This window comes from Pelodiscus sinensis, unplaced genomic scaffold (assembly GCF_049634645.1).
Source record: "Pelodiscus sinensis isolate JC-2024 unplaced genomic scaffold, ASM4963464v1 ctg191, whole genome shotgun sequence".
NCBI classification, from domain to species: Eukaryota; Metazoa; Chordata; order Testudines; family Trionychidae; genus Pelodiscus; species Pelodiscus sinensis.
The window spans coordinates 15,063-33,258 of record NW_027465928.1 but is presented as its reverse complement, the minus strand read 5'-3'; positions in this window follow the sequence as shown (position 1 = coordinate 33,258).

Genomic DNA, 18,196 nt, shown 5'->3' with positions numbered 1-18,196 from the left:
GGAGGGTGTGTGGGGGCGGGCAGTTTGCAGGGTGGGGGCGGGAAGAGGGGCGGGGGATGGGTTAGCAGGCTGGATAGGAGGGTGTGTGGGGGTGGGCAGAGGGGGTGAGGACACAGTTTGCAGGGAGGGGGCGGGAAGGGGGGCGGGATGGGTTAGCAGGCTGGGTAGGAGGGTGTGTGGGGGCGGGCAGTTTGCAGGGAGGGGGCGGGAAGGGGGGCGGGGATGGGTTAGCAGGCTGGGTAGGAGGGTGTGTGGGGGCGGGGCAGTTTGCAGGGTGGGGGCGGGAAGGGGGCGGGGATGGGCTAGAGAAGATCTTTTCCAAAGGGGAAGGGGGGGGAAGGGCCGAGAAGGGCAAAGTCCCGCCCCCCCCTTCACCCAGCCGGGGCTCCGGGGGCCGCCGCCCGCGGCCGGGAGGTGCCGGGCAGGGACCCGGCCCGGGGCTGGGAGGGGGCAGGGGCCGCGTCTCCTCCCCCGCCCCGGCGCCCCCCCCAGCTCCGCCGCCACCGCGCCGCGACCCGCCCGGCGCCGAGTGTGGGCGCGACCGGCCGGGATTGAATTACAGCCCGCTCCGCCCCGCCCCGCTCTCACCACTGGGCGCCACTGCCCTGCCGAGCCGGGCGGGACCCAAGAGTCCTGCCTCCCCCCCCCCCCCCGCTCTCACCACTGGGCGCCACTGCCCTGCCGAGCCGGGCGGGACCCAGGAGTCCTGACCCCCCCCCCCCCGCTCTCACCACTGGGCACCACTGCCCTGCCGAGCCGTGCGGGACCCAGGAGTCCTGCCCCCCCCCCCCGCTCTCACCACTGTGCGCCACTGCCCTGCCGAGCCGGGCGGGACCCAGGAGTCCTGACCCCCCTCCTGCTCTCACCACTGTGCGCCACTGCCCTGCCGAGCCGTGCGGGACCCAGGAGTCCTGCCCCCCCCCCCCTGCTCTCACCACTGTGCGCCACTGCCCTGCCGAGCCGTGCGGGACCCAGGAGTCCTGCCCCCCCCCCCCGCTCTCACCACTGTGCGCCACTGCCCTGCCGAGCCGGGCGGGACCCAGGAGTCCTGACCCCCCCCCCCCCCCCCGCTCTCTCCACTGTGCGCCACTGCCCTGCCGAGCCGGGCGGGACCCAGGAGTCCTGACCCCCCCCCCCTGCTCTCACCACTGTGCGCCACTGCCCTGCCGAGCCAGGCGGGACCCAGGAGTCCTGACCCCCCCTCCTGCTCTCACCACTGTGCGCCACTGCCCTGCCGAGCCAGGCGGGACCCAGGAGTCCTGCCCCCCCCCCCGCTCTCACCACTGTGCGCCACTGCCCTGCCGAGCCAGGCGGGACCCAGGAGTCCTGACCCCCCCCCCGCTCTCACCACTGTGCGCCACTGCCCTGCCGAGCCAGGCGGGACCCAGGAGTCCTGACCCCCCTCCTGCTCTCACCACTGGACACCACTGTCCTGCCGAGCCAGGCGGGACCCAGGAGTCCTGACCCCCCTCCTGCTCTCACCACTGGGCACCACTGTCCTGCCGAGCCAGGCGAGACCCAGGAGTCCTGACCCCCCTCCTGCTCTCACCACTGGGCACCACTGTCCTGCCGAGCCAGGCGGGACCCAGGAGTCCTGACCCCCCCCCCCCCGCTCTCACCACTGTGCGCCACTGCCCTGCCTAGCCAGGCGGGACCCAGGAGTCCTGCCCCCCCCCCCGCTCTCACCACTGTGCGCCACTGCCCTGCCCTGCCGAGCCGTGCGGGACCCAGGAGTCCTGCCCCCCCCCCCCCCCCCGCTCTCTCCACTGTGCGCCACTGCCCTGCCGAGCCGTGCGGGACCCAGGAGTCCTGCCCCCCCCCCCCGCTCTCTCCACTGTGCGCCACTGCCCTGCCGAGCCGGGCGGGACCCAGGAGTCCTGCCCCCCCCCCCGCTCTCACCACTGTGCGCCACTGCCCTGCCGAGCCGGGCGGGACCCAGGAGTCCTGACCCCCCTCCTGCTCTCACCACTGTGCGCCACTGCCCTGCCGAGCCAGGCGGGACCCAGGAGTCCTGCCCCCCCCCCGCTCTCACCACTGTGCGCCACTGCCCTGCCGAGCCGGGCGGGACCCAGGAGTCCTGACCCCCCTCCTGCTCTCACCACTGTGCACCACTGCCCTGCCGAGCCGGGCGGGACCCAGGAGTCCTGACCCCCCTCCTGCTCTCACCACTGTGCGCCACTGCCCTGCCGAGCCAGGCGGGACCCAGGAGTCCTGACCCCCCCTCCTGCTCTCACCACTGTGCGCCACTGCCCTGCCGAGCCAGGCGGGACCCAGGAGTCCTGCCCCCCCCCCCCGCTCTCACCACTGTGCGCCACTGCCCTGCCGAGCCGGGCGGGACCCAGGAGTCCTGCCCCGCCCCCCCCACTCTCACCACTGGGCGCCACTGCCCTGCGAGCCGGGCGGGACCCAGGAGTCCTGACCCACCCCCGCTCTCACCACTGTGCAGCACTGCCCTGCCGAGCCAGGCGGGACCCAGGAGTCCTGACCCCCCTCCTGCTCTCACCACTAGGCACCACTGTCCTGCCGAGCCGGGCGGGACCCAGGAGTCCTGACCCCCCCCCCCCCCGCTCTCACCACTGTGCGCCACTGCCCTGCCGAGCCAGGCGGGACCCAGGAGTCCTGACGCCCCCCGCTCTCACCATTGTGCACCACTGCCCTGCCGAGCCAGGCAGGACCCAGGAGTCCTGTCGTCCCCCCCCCCCCCCCGCGCTCTCACCACTGGGCTCCACTGCCCTGCCAAGCGGGACCCAGGAGTCCTCTCTCCCCCACTCTCACCACTGGGCCCCACTGCCCTGCCAAGCCGGGCGGGAACCCAGGAGTCCTGCCCCCCCCCCCCCGCTCCGCTTTAACAACTGGGCACCACTGCCCTGCCTAGCCAGGCGGGACAAAGGAGTCCTGCTCCCCCCCCCTCCGACTCTCACCACTTGGCGCCACTGCCCTGCCCAGCCGGGCGGGACCCAGGAGTCCTGTCCCCCCCCCCAACCACTCGGCCCCACTGTCCTGCCGGGGATGGATCAGTCGGGTGTTGCTCTGATTTCTGAGAATGGCTCTTTATCTCTGCCCCTGGGTGGCCATCAGACTCATCCGGCCCCGCCCCTGCCCTGGTGGGGCCCCTGCTGGTGCCCCTCAACCCGCCTCCCAGCCCTGCCCCCCAGCCCTGCCGGTGCCCCTCAACCCGCCTCCAGCCCCTGCCCCCCAGCCCTGCCGGTGCCCCTCAACCCGCCTCCAGCCCCTGCCCCCCAGTCCTGCCGGTGCCCCTCAACCCGCCTCCCAGCCCCTGCCCCCCAGCCCTGCCGGTGCCCCTCAACCCGCCTCCCAGCCCCTGCCCCCCAGCCCTGCCGGTGCCCCTCAACCCGCCTCCCAGCCCCTGCCCCCCAGCCCTGCGGTGCCCCTCAACCCGCCTCCCAGCCCCTGCCCCCCAGCCCTGCCGGTGCCCCTCAACCCGCCTCCCAGCCCCTGCCCCCCAGTCCTGCCGGTGCCCCTCAACCCGCCTCCAGCCCCTGCCCCCCAGCCCTGCCGGTGCCCCTCAACCCGCCTCCAGCCCCTGCCCCCCAGTCCTGCCGGTGCCCCTCAACCCGCCTCCCAGCCCCTGCCCCCCAGCCCTGCCGGTGCCCCTCAACCCGCCTCCCAGCCCCTGCCCCCCAGCCCTGCCGGTGCCCTCAACCCGCCTCCCAGCCCCTGCCCCCCAGTCCTGCCGGTGCCCCTCAACCCGCCTCCAGCCCCTGCCCCCAGCCCTGCCGTGCCTCGGCCCCTCAACCCGCCTCCCAGCCCCTGTCCCCCAGCCCTGCCGGTGCCCCTCAACCCGCCTCCCAGCCCCTGTCCCCCAGCCCTGCCGGTGCCCCTCAACCCGCCTCCCAGCCCCTGCCCCCCAGCCCTGCCGGTGCCCCTCAACCCGCCTCCCAGCCCCTGCCCCCCAGCCCTGCCGGTGCCCCTCAACCCGCCTCCCAGCCCCTGCCCCCCAGCCCTGCCGGTGCCCCTCAACCCGCCTCCCAGCCCCTGCCCCCCAGCCCTGCCGGTGCCCCTCAACCCGCCTCCCAGCCCCTGCCCCCCAGCCCTGCCGGTGCCCCTCAACCCGCCTCCCAGCCCCTGCCCCCCAGCCCTGCCGTGCCCCTCAACCCGCCTCCCAGCCCCTGCCCCCCAGCCCTGCCGGTGCCCCTCAACCCGCCTCCCAGCCCCTGCCCCCCAGCCCTGCCGGTGCCCCTCAACCCGCCTCCCAGCCCCTGCCCCCCAGCCCTGCCGGTGCCCCTCAACCCGCCTCCCAGCCCCTGCCCCCCAGCCCTGCCGGTGCCCCTCAACCCGCCTCCCAGCCCCTGCCCCCCAGCCCTGCCGGTGCCCCTCAACCCGCCTCCCAGCCCCTGCCCCCCAGCCCTGCCGGTGCCCCTCAACCCGCCTCCCAGCCCCTGCCCCCCAGCCCTGCCGGTGCCCCTCAACCCGCCTCCCAGCCCCTGCCCCCCAGTCCTGCCGGTGCCCCTCAGCCCGCCTCCCAGCCCCTGCCCCCAGCCCTGCCGGTGCCCCTCAACCCGCCTCCCAGCCCCTGCCCCCCAGCCCTGCCGGTGCCCCTCAACCCGCCTCCAGCCCCTGCCCCCCAGCCCTGCCGGTGCCCCTCAACCCGCCTCCCAGCCCCTGCCCCCCAGCCCTGCCGGTGCCCCTCAACCCGCCTCCCAGCCCCTGCCCCCCAGCCCTGCCGGTGCCCCTCAACCCGCCTCCAGCCCCTGCCCCCCAGCCCTGCCGGTGCCCCTCAACCCGCCTCCCAGCCCCTGCCCCCAGCCCTGCCGGTGCCCCTCAACCCGCCTCCCAGCCCCTGCCCCCCAGCCCTGCCGGTGCCCCTCAACCCGCCTCCCAGCCCCTGCCCCCCAGCCCTGCCGGTGCCCCTCAACCCGCCTCCCAGCCCCTGCCCCCCAGCCCTGCCGGTGCCCCTCAACCCGCCTCCCAGCCCCTGCCCCCCAGCCCTGCCGGTGCCCCTCAACCCGCCTCCCAGCCCCTGCCCCCCAGCCCTGCCGGTGCCCCTCAACCCGCCTCCCAGCCCCTGCCCCCCAGCCCTGCCGGTGCCCCTCAACCCGCCTCCCAGCCCTGCCCCCCAGCCCTGCCGGTGCCCCTCAACCCGCCTCCCAGCCCCTGCCCCCCAGCCCTGCCGGTGCCCCTCAACCTGCCTCCAGCCCCTGCCCCCCAGCCCTGCCGGTGCCCCTCAACCCGCCTCCCAGCCCCTGCCCCCCAGCCCTGCCGGTGCCCCTCAACCTGCCTCCCAGCCCCTGCCCCCCAGCCCTGCCGGTGCCCCTCAACCCGCCTCCCCCCAGCCCCTGCCCCCCAGTCCTGCCGGTGCCCCTCAACCCGCCTCCCAGCCCCTGCCCCCCAGCCCTGCCGGTGCCCCTCAACCCGCCTCCCAGCCCCTGCCCCCCAGCCCTGCCGGTGCCCCTCAACCCCGCCTCCCAGCCCCTGCCCCCCAGTCCTGCCGGTGCCCCTCAACCCGCCTCCCAGCCCCTGCCCCCCAGCCCTGCCGGTGCCCCTCAACCTGCCTCCAGCCCCTGCCCCCCAGCCCTGCCGGTGCCCCTCAACCCGCCTCCCAGCCCCTGCCCCCCAGCCCTGCCGGTGCCCCTCAACCTGCCTCCCAGCCCCTGCCCCCCAGCCCTGCCGGTGCCCCTCAACCCGCCTCCCAGCCCCTGCCCCCCAGCCCTGCCGGTGCCCCTCAACCCGCCTCCCAGCCCCTACCCCCCAGCCCTGCCGGTGCCCCTCAACCCGCCTCCCAGCCCCTGCCCCCCAGTCCTGCCGGTGCCCCTCAACCCGCCTCCCAGCCCCTGCCCCCCAGCCCTGCCGGTGCCCCTCAACCCGCCTCCCAGCCCCTGCCCCCCAGCCCTGCCGGTGCCCCTCAACCCGCCTCCCAGCCCCTGCCCCCCAGCCCTGCCGGTGCCCCTCAACCTGCCTCCCAGCCCCTGCCCCCCAGCCCTGCCGGTGCCCCTCAACCCGCCTCCCAGCCCCTGCCCCCCAGCCCTGCCGGTGCCCCTCAACCCGCCTCCCAGCCCCTGCCCCCCAGCCCTGCCGGTGCCCCTCAACCCGCCTCCCAGCCCCTGCCCCCCAGCCCTGCCGGTGCCCCTCAACCCGCCTCCCAGCCCCTGCCCCCCAGCCCTGCCGGTGCCCCTCAACCCGCCTCCCAGCCCCTGCCCCCCAGCCCTGCCGGTGCCCCTCAACCTGCCTCCCAGCCCCTGCCCCCCAGCCCTGCCGGTGCCCCTCAACCCGCCTCCCAGCCCCTGTCCCCCAGCCCTGCCGGTGCCCCTCAACCCGCCTCCAGCCCCTGCCCCCCAGCGCTGCCGGTGCCCCCTCAACCCGCCTCCCAGCCCCTGCCCCCCAGCCCTGCCGGTGCCCCTCAACCCGCCTCCCAGCCCCTGCCCCCCAGCCCTGCCGGTGCCCCTCAACCCGCCTCCCAGCCCCTGCCCCCCAGCCCTGCCGGTGCCCCTCAACCCGCCTCCAGCCCCTGCCCCCCAGCGCTGCCGGTGCCCCTCAACCCGCCTCCAGCCCCTGCCCCCCAGCCCTGCCGGTGCCCCTCAACCCGCCTCCCAGCCCCTGCCCCCCAGCCCTGCCGGTGCCCCTCAACCTGCCTCCCAGCCCCTGCCCCCCAGCCCTGCCGGTGCCCCTCAACCCGCCTCCCAGCCCCTGCCCCCCAGCCCTGCCGGTGCCCCTCAACCCGCCTCCCAGCCCCTGCCCCCCAGCCCTGCCGGTGCCCCTCAACCCGCCTCCCAGCCCCTGCCCCCCAGTCCTGCCGGTGCCCCTCAACCCGCCTCCCAGCCCCTGCCCCCCAGCCCTGCCGGTGCCCCTCAACCCGCCTCCCAGCCCCTGCCCCCCAGCCCTGCCGGTGCCCCTCAACCCGCCTCCCAGCCCCTGCCCCCCAGCCCTGCCGGTGCCCCTCAACCTGCCTCCCAGCCCCTGCCCCCCAGCCCTGCCGGTGCCCCTCAACCCGCCTCCCAGCCCCTGCCCCCCAGCCCTGCCGGTGCCCCTCAACCCGCCTCCCAGCCCCTGCCCCCCAGCCCTGCCGGTGCCCCTCAACCCGCCTCCCAGCCCCTGCCCCCCAGCCCTGCCGGTGCCCCTCAACCCGCCTCCCAGCCCCTGCCCCCCAGCCCTGCCGGTGCCCCTCAACCCGCCTCCCAGCCCCTGCCCCCCAGCCCTGCCGGTGCCCCTCAACCTGCCTCCCAGCCCCTGCCCCCCAGCCCTGCCGGTGCCCCTCAACCCGCCTCCCAGCCCCTGTCCCCCAGCCCTGCCGGTGCCCCTCAACCCGCCTCCAGCCCCTGCCCCCCAGCGCTGCCGGTGCCCCTCAACCCGCCTCCCAGCCCCTGCCCCCCAGCCCTGCCGGTGCCCCTCAACCCGCCTCCCAGCCCCTGCCCCCCAGCCCTGCCGGTGCCCCTCAACCCGCCTCCCAGCCCCTGCCCCCCAGCCCTGCCGGTGCCCCTCAACCCGCCTCCAGCCCCTGCCCCCCAGCGCTGCCGGTGCCCCTCAACCCGCCTCCAGCCCCTGCCCCCCAGCCCTGCCGGTGCCCCTCAACCCGCCTCCCAGCCCCTGCCCCCCAGCCCTGCCGGTGCCCCTCAACCTGCCTCCCAGCCCCTGCCCCCCAGCCCTGCCGGTGCCCCTCAACCCGCCTCCCAGCCCCTGCCCCCCAGCCCTGCCGGTGCCCCTCAACCCGCCTCCAGCCCCTGCCCCCCAGCGCTGCCGGTGCCCCTCAACCCGCCTCCAGCCCCTGCCCCCCAGCCCTGCCGGTGCCCCTCAACCCGCCTCCCAGCCCCTGCCCCCCAGCCCTGCCGGTGCCCCTCAACCTGCCTCCCAGCCCCTGCCCCCCAGCCCTGCCGGTGCCCCTCAACCCGCCTCCAGCCCCTGCCCCCCAGCGCTGCCGGTGCCCCTCAACCCGCCTCCAGCCCCTGCCCCCCAGCCCTGCCGGTGCCCCTCAACCCGCCTCCCAGCCCCTGCCCCCCAGCCCTGCCGGTGCCCCTCAACCTGCCTCCCAGCCCCTGCCCCCCAGCCCTGCCGGTGCCCCTCAACCTGCCTCCCAGCCCCTGTCCCCCAGCCCTGCCGGTGCCCCTCAACCCGCCTCCAGCCCCTGCCCCCCAGCGCTGCCGGTGCCCCTCAACCCGCCTCCCAGCCCCTGCCCCCCAGCCCTGCCGGTGCCCCTCAACCCGCCTCCCAGCCCCTGCCCCCCAGCCCTGCCGGTGCCCCTCAACCCGCCTCCCAGCCCCTGCCCCCCAGCCCTGCCGGTGCCCCTCAACCCGCCTCCAGCCCCTGCCCCCCAGCGCTGCCGGTGCCCCTCAACCCGCCTCCAGCCCCTGCCCCCCAGCCCTGCCGGTGCCCCTCAACCCGCCTCCCAGCCCCTGCCCCCCAGCCCTGCCGGTGCCCCTCAACCCGCCTCCCAGCCCCTGCCCCCCAGCCCTGCCGGTGCCCCTCAACCCGCCTCCAGCCCCTGCCCCCCAGCCCTGCCGGTGCCCCTCAACCCGCCTCCCAGCCCCTGCCCCCCAGCCCTGCCGGTGCCCCTCAACCCGCCTCCCAGCCCCTGCCCCCCAGCCCTGCCGGTGCCCCTCAACCCGCCTCCCAGCCCCTGCCCCCCAGCCCTGCCGGTGCCCCTCAACCCGCCTCCCAGCCCCTGCCCCCCAGCCCTGCCGGTGCCCCTCAACCCGCCTCCCAGCCCCTGCCCCCCAGCCCTGCCGGTGCCCCTCAACCCGCCTCCCAGCCCCTGCCCCCCAGCCCTGCCGGTGCCCCTCAACCCGCCTCCCAGCCCCTGCCCCCCAGCCCTGCCGGTGCCCCTCAACCCGCCTCCCAGCCCCTGCCCCCCAGTCCTGCCGGTGCCCCTCAGCCCGCCTCCCAGCCCCTGCCCCCCAGCCCTGCCGGTGCCCCTCAACCCGCCTCCCAGCCCCTGCCCCCCAGCCCTGCCGGTGCCCCTCAACCCGCCTCCCAGCCCCTGCCCCCCCAGCCCTGCCGGTGCCCCTCAACCCGCCTCCCAGCCCCTGCCCCCCAGCCCTGCCGGTGCCCCTCAACCCGCCTCCCAGCCCCTGCCCCCCAGCCCTGCCGGTGCCCCTCAACCTGCCTCCCAGCCCCTGTCCCCCAGCCCTGCCGGTGCCCCTCAACCCGCCTCCCAGCCCCTGCCCCCCAGCCCTGCCGGTGCCCCTCAACCCGCCTCCCAGCCCCTGCCCCCCAGCCCTGCCGGTGCCCCTCAACCCGCCTCCCAGCCCCTGCCCCCCAGCCCTGCCGGTGCCCCTCAACCCGCCTCCCAGCCCCTGCCCCCCAGCCCTGCCGGTGCCCCTCAACCCGCCTCCCAGCCCCTGCCCCCCAGCCCTGCCGGTGCCCCTCAACCCGCCTCCCAGCCCCTGCCCCCCAGCCCTGCCGGTGCCCCTCAACCCGCCTCCCAGCCCCTGCCCCCCAGCCCTGCCGGTGCCCCTCAACCCGCCTCCCAGCCCCTGCCCCCCAGCCCTGCCGGTGCCCCTCAACCCGCCTCCCAGCCCCTGCCCCCCAGCCCTGCCGGTGCCCCTCAACCTGCCTCCCAGCCCCTGCCCCCCAGCCCTGCCGGTGCCCCTCAACCTGCCTCCAGCCCCTGCCCCCCAGCCCTGCCGGTGCCCCTCAACCCGCCTCCCAGCCCCTGCCCCCCAGCCCTGCCGGTGCCCCTCAACCTGCCTCCCAGCCCCTGCCCCCCAGCCCTGCCGGTGCCCCTCAACCCGCCTCCAGCCCCTGCCCCCCAGTCCTGCCGGTGCCCCTCAACCCGCCTCCCAGCCCCTGCCCCCCAGCCCTGCCGGTGCCCCTCAACCCGCCTCCCAGCCCCTGCCCCCCAGCCCTGCCGGTGCCCCTCAACCCGCCTCCCAGCCCCTGCCCCCCAGCCCTGCCGGTGCCCCTCAACCCGCCTCCCAGCCCCTGCCCCCCAGCCCTGCCGGTGCCCCTCAACCCGCCTCCCAGCCCCTGCCCCCCAGCCCTGCCGGTGCCCCTCAACCCGCCTCCCAGCCCCTGCCCCCCAGCCCTGCCGGTGCCCCTCAACCCGCCTCCCAGCCCCTGCCCCCCAGCCCTGCCGGTGCCCCTCAACCCGCCTCCAGCCCCTGCCCCCCAGCCCTGCCGGTGCCCCTCAACCCGCCTCCCAGCCCCTGCCCCCCAGCCCTGCCGGTGCCCCTCAACCCGCCTCCCAGCCCCTGCCCCCCAGCCCTGCCGGTGCCCCTCAACCCGCCTCCCAGCCCCTGCCCCCCAGCCCTGCCGGTGCCCCTCAACCCGCCTCCCAGCCCCTGCCCCCCAGCCCTGCCGGTGCCCCTCAACCCGCCTCCCAGCCCCTGCCCCCCAGCCCTGCCGGTGCCCCTCAACCCGCCTCCCAGCCCCTGCCCCCCAGCCCTGCCGGTGCCCCTCAACCCGCCTCCCAGCCCCTGCCCCCCAGTCCTGCCGGTGCCCCTCAACCCGCCTCCCAGCCCCTGCCCCCCAGCCCTGCCGGTGCCCCTCAACCTGCCTCCAGCCCCTGCCCCCCAGCCCTGCCGGTGCCCCTCAACCCGCCTCCCAGCCCCTGCCCCCCAGCCCTGCCGGTGCCCCTCAACCTGCCTCCCAGCCCCTGCCCCCCAGCCCTGCCGGTGCCCCTCAACCCGCCTCCCAGCCCCTGCCCCCCAGCCCTGCCGGTGCCCCTCAACCCGCCTCCCAGCCCCTGCCCCCCAGCCCTGCCGGTGCCCCTCAACCCGCCTCCCAGCCCCTGCCCCCCAGTCCTGCCGGTGCCCCTCAACCCGCCTCCCAGCCCCTGCCCCCCAGCCCTGCCGGTGCCCCTCAACCCGCCTCCCAGCCCCTGCCCCCCAGCCCTGCCGGTGCCCCTCAACCCGCCTCCCAGCCCCTGCCCCCCAGCCCTGCCGGTGCCCCTCAACCCGCCTCCCAGCCCCTGCCCCCCAGCCCTGCCGGTGCCCCTCAACCCGCCTCCCAGCCCCTGCCCCCCAGCCCTGCCGGTGCCCCTCAACCCGCCTCCCAGCCCCTGCCCCCCAGCCCTGCCGGTGCCCCTCAACCTGCCTCCCAGCCCCTGCCCCCCAGCCCTGCCGGTGCCCCTCAACCCGCCTCCCAGCCCCTGTCCCCCAGCCCTGCCGGTGCCCCTCAACCCGCCTCCAGCCCCTGCCCCCCAGCGCTGCCGGTGCCCCTCAACCCGCCTCCCAGCCCCTGCCCCCCAGCCCTGCCGGTGCCCCTCAACCCGCCTCCCAGCCCCTGCCCCCCAGCCCTGCCGGTGCCCCTCAACCCGCCTCCCAGCCCCTGCCCCCCAGCCCTGCCGGTGCCCCTCAACCCGCCTCCAGCCCCTGCCCCCCAGCGCTGCCGGTGCCCCTCAACCCGCCTCCAGCCCCTGCCCCCCAGCCCTGCCGGTGCCCCTCAACCCGCCTCCCAGCCCCTGCCCCCCAGCCCTGCCGGTGCCCCTCAACCTGCCTCCCAGCCCCTGCCCCCCAGCCCTGCCGGTGCCCCTCAACCCGCCTCCCAGCCCCTGCCCCCCAGCCCTGCCGGTGCCCCTCAACCCGCCTCCAGCCCCTGCCCCCCAGCGCTGCCGGTGCCCCTCAACCCGCCTCCAGCCCCTGCCCCCCAGCCCTGCCGGTGCCCCTCAACCCGCCTCCCAGCCCCTGCCCCCCAGCCCTGCCGGTGCCCCTCAACCTGCCTCCCAGCCCCTGCCCCCCAGCCCTGCCGGTGCCCCTCAACCCGCCTCCAGCCCCTGCCCCCCAGCGCTGCCGGTGCCCCTCAACCCGCCTCCAGCCCCTGCCCCCCAGCCCTGCCGGTGCCCCTCAACCCGCCTCCCAGCCCCTGCCCCCCAGCCCTGCCGGTGCCCCTCAACCTGCCTCCCAGCCCCTGCCCCCCAGCCCTGCCGGTGCCCCTCAACCTGCCTCCCAGCCCCTGTCCCCCAGCCCTGCCGGTGCCCCTCAACCCGCCTCCAGCCCCTGCCCCCCAGCGCTGCCGGTGCCCCTCAACCCGCCTCCCAGCCCCTGCCCCCCAGCCCTGCCGGTGCCCCTCAACCCGCCTCCCAGCCCCTGCCCCCCAGCCCTGCCGGTGCCCCTCAACCCGCCTCCAGCCCCTGCCCCCCAGCGCTGCCGGTGCCCCTCAACCCGCCTCCAGCCCCTGCCCCCCAGCCCTGCCGGTGCCCCTCAACCCGCCTCCCAGCCCCTGCCCCCCAGCCCTGCCGGTGCCCCTCAACCTGCCTCCCAGCCCCTGCCCCCCAGCCCTGCCGGTGCCCCTGCCGGAGAATTTTAATCTGAGGGTTCGGATGGGGGCCCAAGCGCGTCCCAATTAATTCCAGACACCCTTCTTAAGCAAAGCAAAGCAGAGCAGAGCAGAGCACAGCACAGCACAGCACAGCAGAGCAGAGCACAGCACAGCACAGCACAGCAGAGCAGAGCAGAGCAGAGCAAAGCAGAGCAGAGCACAGCACAGCACAGCACAGCAGAGCAGAGCAAAGCAGAGCAGAGCACAGCAGAGCAGAGCAGAGCACAGCACAGCACAGCAGAGCAGAGCAGAGCAGAGCACAGCAGAGCAGAGCAGAGCAGAGCACAGCAGAGCAGAGCAGAGCACAGCACAGCAGAGCACAGCAGAGCAGAGCAGAGCACAGCAGAGCAAAGCAGAGCAGAGCAGAGCACAGCAGAGCACAGCACAGCACAGCACAGCAGAGCAGAGCAGAGCACAGCACAGCAGAGCACAGCAGAGCAGAGCAGAGCAGAGCACAGCACAGCACAGCACAGCAGAGCAGAGCAGAGCAGAGCACAGCACAGCACAGCAAAGCAGAGCACAGCAAAGCAGAGCACAGCAGAGCACAGCACAGCACAGCACAGCCGAGCCGAGCCGAGCCGTCCTGTCTTGCAGTGCCCTGAGTGCCGCACTCGGGACACACAGCGCTCGGCCACATGGAGCAGAGCTGCCCCTGGGCACACCGGTGCGTCTCGTGGGGTCGTTGCCATCAGCCCGGCTGCACTTGCTGCAGGCTGCCATCCAGGGATCCATCGGGGGCTGTCAGGATCCAGGAGGCCCTGCGGGAGAGCGTCCACCCCGAGGAGCCCTCAGAGCCTCCCTGGTCCTCCCCACCGGGGGCTCGTGCCCCATTCCTCCCTCACGTCCTTCCTCTCACCCCTCCCTAGCCCCCCTCCTGATGTCAAACAAAAGACACGTGTGTTCAAAAGAGAAACTGGGTTTATTGAACCAAACTGGGGGGATGGACCTCTGGGGAGACTGGGAAACGGAGGTGGGGGAGGGGAGGAGGGGGAGGACAAGGAGAAGTGGTCCAATTTCTCCCTCAGAAAGCGGCGGAGTCGTTCTCTTCTGGCTCTGGGCTGCCAGGGTCAGCAGGAGGCGATACGTCGGGAGAGGCAAATTCACACAACTTCTGAGGGTCTCCGGTGCGGCGCACGTGGCTCGCGTGTATCCAAGAGTCTCGCTCGGCTACCTCCACAGCCGCGTTGGGAGTCAGCAGGACCAGGAAGGGACCGTTCCACCTTGGAGATGGGCAGTCTTTCCTCGAATTCCTTATCAGGACCCAGTTCCCCAGCTGCACGTCATGGCCAGGCACATCGGTTGGGACAGGTGAGGCTTCTGCAACCTGCGAGGAGAGCCTGAAAGCCGTTTTAGACAGATGTATACAGCATTGAAGTAGTTCGTCAGAACATTCAGACAAGTGGGAAGGGTTAATTTTTCCAGGAGGCTCAAATCCAAGTACAATCGGCCTCCCAAATACAATTTCACGAGGGGTGAGACCATGGTTGTGGTTCGGGGTATTTCGGATATGCACGAGGCGAGGGGCAATGCCTGTGGCCACTCGAGTCCAGTATCAGAGAGAATCTTGCTTAGCTTCCGTTTGAGATCGAGGGTTTTCCTTTCAACATGCCCTGAACTTTGGGGATGATATGGGGGATGGAATCGTTGTTCTATGTGGAGGGCTCCACACAGATCTTGCAGGATTTTGGCTGTGAAATGGGTTCCTTTATCCGAGTCAATTTTTAAAGGGATTCCAAATCTGGGAACCACCTCAGTAGCTAATTTCTTCACCCCAGTAGTGGCGTCCGCTCGGCGGCAAGGGAAAGCTTCCACCCAACCCCTGAACACACATACAATAACCAGACAATACTTGAACCCCCAGGAAAGGGTTAACTCTAGAGCATCAATCTGCAAATATTGGAAGGGTCCCTAGGCCCAAGTATGAGCACTCAGAGTCGTCTTTCCTCCACCCTGGGTAGAGAACTTCTGGCAAGTAGCACAATTGCTGGTGATTTTAGCAGCAGCTTGGTGAATCCCGGGCGCATACCAATGCTTCAGAATCTGGTCCGCTACCCCCCTTTTGTTCATACGTCCTAATCCCTGGGTAATGGGAGCCAAGTGGGACACCAGCGTAGAAGGAGCCACAGGTCGTCCATCTGGTGAAAGCCAAATGTTAGTATCGTGAATACGACACCCAGCTTTGTACCAATTGTGCTGTTCCTTCACAGGTGCCCTGGATTACAACAGGGGTAAATCATTTAGGGTCAGGGGAACAGAAACCAGGATTTGAAATGGAGCTGGAGGTCCACAGGCAGCTGCATTCCTGGCTGCAGAATCCGCCCTCTGTTTCCTACTGATCCGGTATCAGCGTTATCAGTGTGAGCACTGCGATGCATACCAGAAATAGCAAGAGGTAATTGACTAGCAAGCAAGAGGTCATTAACAAGGGATCCATTAGAAATGGCGCTTCCCGAGGATGTTAAGAATCTCGGATGTTTCCAAATCTGACCTACAGAATGACAGATATTAAAAGCAAACACTGAGTCAGTATCAATGTTAATGGATTGATCAGTAGCTAAAATACAGGCACGAGTAAGAGCAATAAGCGTATGTCCGCACTACAGCGCTATTTCGAATGAACTTATTTCAAATAAGTTGTTTCAAATTAAGCTAATTCGAAATAACGCATCTAGACACCAAAACTAATTCGAAATAGCACGTCCGCACTGAGTGGACCCTGAACCGAGGTTAAGGCTGGCTGGAACCAGTGCCGGCAGGGCATCAGGTTAGGATTTAGCGTGTGGGGCTGCTGCCTGAGGCTAACTGAGCTCCGTGCTTAAAGGGACCCGACCCCCACCCTGGACAGGCAGTTCTCAGGGTTCCCCGCTTGCTTGTCTACCTCGATGAGGGACAGCAAAGCAGTCCTGGCTTGGAGTGCCCTGAGCGCCCACATTCGGGACACCACAGCACTCAGCCACATGGAGCCAGAGCTGCCCCTGGGCATGTCGGTGCATCTCGTGGGGTCGTTGCCATCAGCCCGGCTGCACTTGCTGCAGGCTGCCATCCAGGGATCCATCGGGGGCTGTCAGGATCCAGGAGGCCCTTAGGGAGAGCGTCCACCCCGAGGAGCCCTCGGAGGCACCCCATTCCTCCCTCACGTCCTCCCACTAGCCCCTCCCTAGCCCCCCTTCCTGATGTCAAATAATAGACATGTGTGTTCAAAAGAGAAACTGGGTTTATTGAACCAAACTGGGGGGGTTGAACCTCTGGGGAGACTGAGAAACGGAGGTGGGGGAGGGGAAGAGAGAGGGTGGGAGAGGGGAGGGGGAAACCTGGGAGGAGGGAGCTGGAAGGGGGAAGCCAGGGGAAGAAGGGGGAGGGGAAGCTCAGGGCCCAGGGTTGGGGGGTCTCACCGGACCAACCTGACTTTCATGCAAACCTGATCCTGGGTTTGCATGTGGCTTTGGTGGCCAGGCTGGCAGCTACCCTGCCATAGACGGCTGCATTCCTCTGTCTAGTGCGGAGATCATGGACGTTGGGGGCATCCCCCCCAAACCTGAATACGGTCCATGATCTCCACCCTGGACCAGGAAGGCGCCCGCCTTCTCCAGCCCCTGTCAGGCCCCTGGGAGCTGGCAGACTGCTCCTGGGGAGCGGTGGAGGGCCGGCTGCCAGTGGCTTGCGGGCTCCTGTTTTGGGGCCACTGGCTCAGGGGCCCGGTGGCCACTGCTGGCTCTGGGCTGGCAGGCTTGGAGCTTGTCCTCATGCATATCCGAAATCCCCGAAATACGGCTGTTATTTCAAATTAACTTTGTAGTGCAGACATCCCCTGAGTGTTTTACATGCTTCGCGATCAGCTGAGGCTATCAAGAGCCCATCGGCATACTGAACAAGGGTAGACTCTTTTGGCAAAGAGACTGAATCAAGGTCCCTTTTTAACAGTTGTGAGAAAAGGGGGAGACTTTCAGTATCTCCTTGAGGAAGTCTGGTCCAGGGCAGCTGCTCCCCTTTATAGGAAAAGGCAAATAAAAACTGTGAATCCTTCTCAATGGGAATGGAGAAGAAGGCTGAACATAAATCTATGACAGAAACATTTAGCACCTGCAGGGATAGAGGACAATATCATTGCTGGATTAGGAACCACAGGAAATCTGGGGATAACAAACTGATTTACAGCTCTTAGGTCCTGCACAAATCTATGTATCTGTCTCCCTTGATCATCAAATTTCCCCTCCTTTTTGAGCGGCAGTGTTGGGGTATTACACACAGACTGCGTTCTTAGGAGCACTCCTTGTTCCAACAGGGAGGAGATGACAGGCGCTATGCCCTCCTCCGCTCCCTGGGACAAGGGGTACTGAGACACTCGAGGGTAGGGCCGGCCGTGTTTATACCTGATCCGGACAGGCTCTGCTGTTAACAGTTTCCCAACTTGATTGGAGTGAGAAGCCCACAAAGACGTTGGTACCTGGTCCAGCTCCACACGCTCCAGTTTGGAGCCTGGGTCTATACCTTGTCCGGCTGTTATCAGGAGGAAATCTGGCGCCTGATTATGGGGTATATCGACAAAGAGCCCCTCAGGGGAACAAGAAATTGTAGCATTCAATTTACACAGCAGCTCTCTACCCATCACGTGTGCAGGCGCGCTGGGGGTAACAGACGGGCATGTTCCTCTGTCAAAGGCCCAGTGGTTAAGGAACACGGTTCACTCATTGCATGGGGGATCGTTACGCCCCCCACCCCCACAGCATTTACTATTTCTCCGGTTCTGGCCAGGCTGGGAGCTTCATCCTCTCGCATTGTGGAAAGAGGCACCAGTATCAATTAGAAATTCAGGTTTGTCTCCATTAACAGAAAATGAACCTAAGGCATCAGGTGGAGCAGAGAGACAGAAGGTAACAGAGCATTGCAATGTTTTAGCAGTGACCTTGGGGCATCGTCAGAGCGGATTACTCCTTTGTCGGTCCTCCGGAGGGTAGCCTCTGTTGGGTGCTGGAAAGGGGGTAGTACTGGGCCGCCTCTGTGCTTGTGGCGATGGCCGGACTGTCTGTTGGGGCCCTGGTTAAATCGTTGTCTTTTCCGACATTCATTTGTCCAATGGCCAAACCCACCCCAGTAATTACACACATCACTAGGTTGGGGGCCACGCCGGGGTCTGTTTGGGCTTCCCTCTGGGTTTTTGGTTGCCCGTGGCCTTGTAAATCTTGTCTTTGTGGTGCCATTCGGGTATATTTCAGTCCCTTTTCTTTTCTTTTTCTACTTGCAAGTTTTCAAAGAACTGAGTTGCAGCTTCCAAAATTGTCTCAGTAGTTTCCATTTCCATCCAATCATCTTATTAATAATCTTGTCCCCAATGTCTGGTCTTAAATTCTGCACCACGGTGGTCACTACCATAGTGCGCATATTGGCATCGTTTGGGTTAACGGTGCTACACTGCCTCATGGCTGCAAAGAGCCCTGCCTGACAACCAACAGGGCTTCCATCTGGCTTCTGTCTGCAGTTACGTACTTTAGACCAGGCGGTTTGCACTGGAGCCATTTCGGTAACTGCATTCAGGAGACCTGGACGGTCGTTTGCCAGCTCGGGACGTTCTGCAGCCGTAGCAGGAATTCCTGGCAAATCCTGGGGCCATTGCTCACCCGGATGGGCAGGGGTACCCCCAGGACCTCGCCTTGCTTGGGTGTAACGAGCTTGCTTCTCACGGGGCTCCGTTATTCCCGAGAGCAGCGCGTCAATGTCTCTGGGTAGGCTGACACACTTCACAAATCGGACGCAACTCCCTTTGCAAGCCCACAGGAGCCTCCCTTATTTTGGGGAGAGTAAGTCTAAAATTCAGGACGTCATTAGGTGTCCAGGGGACGTGGACAAGATGGATTAGGAAGTTGTCTTAGTGGGAAAAGTTTTAACAGTCCGGGAAAACTTTTAGGTCCAGCTTCAATAATCACGTCCTGGCTTATTTCATTACTTATAGTCACTGAGTTATTTCCGGGATCTATTTGAGTTATAACAA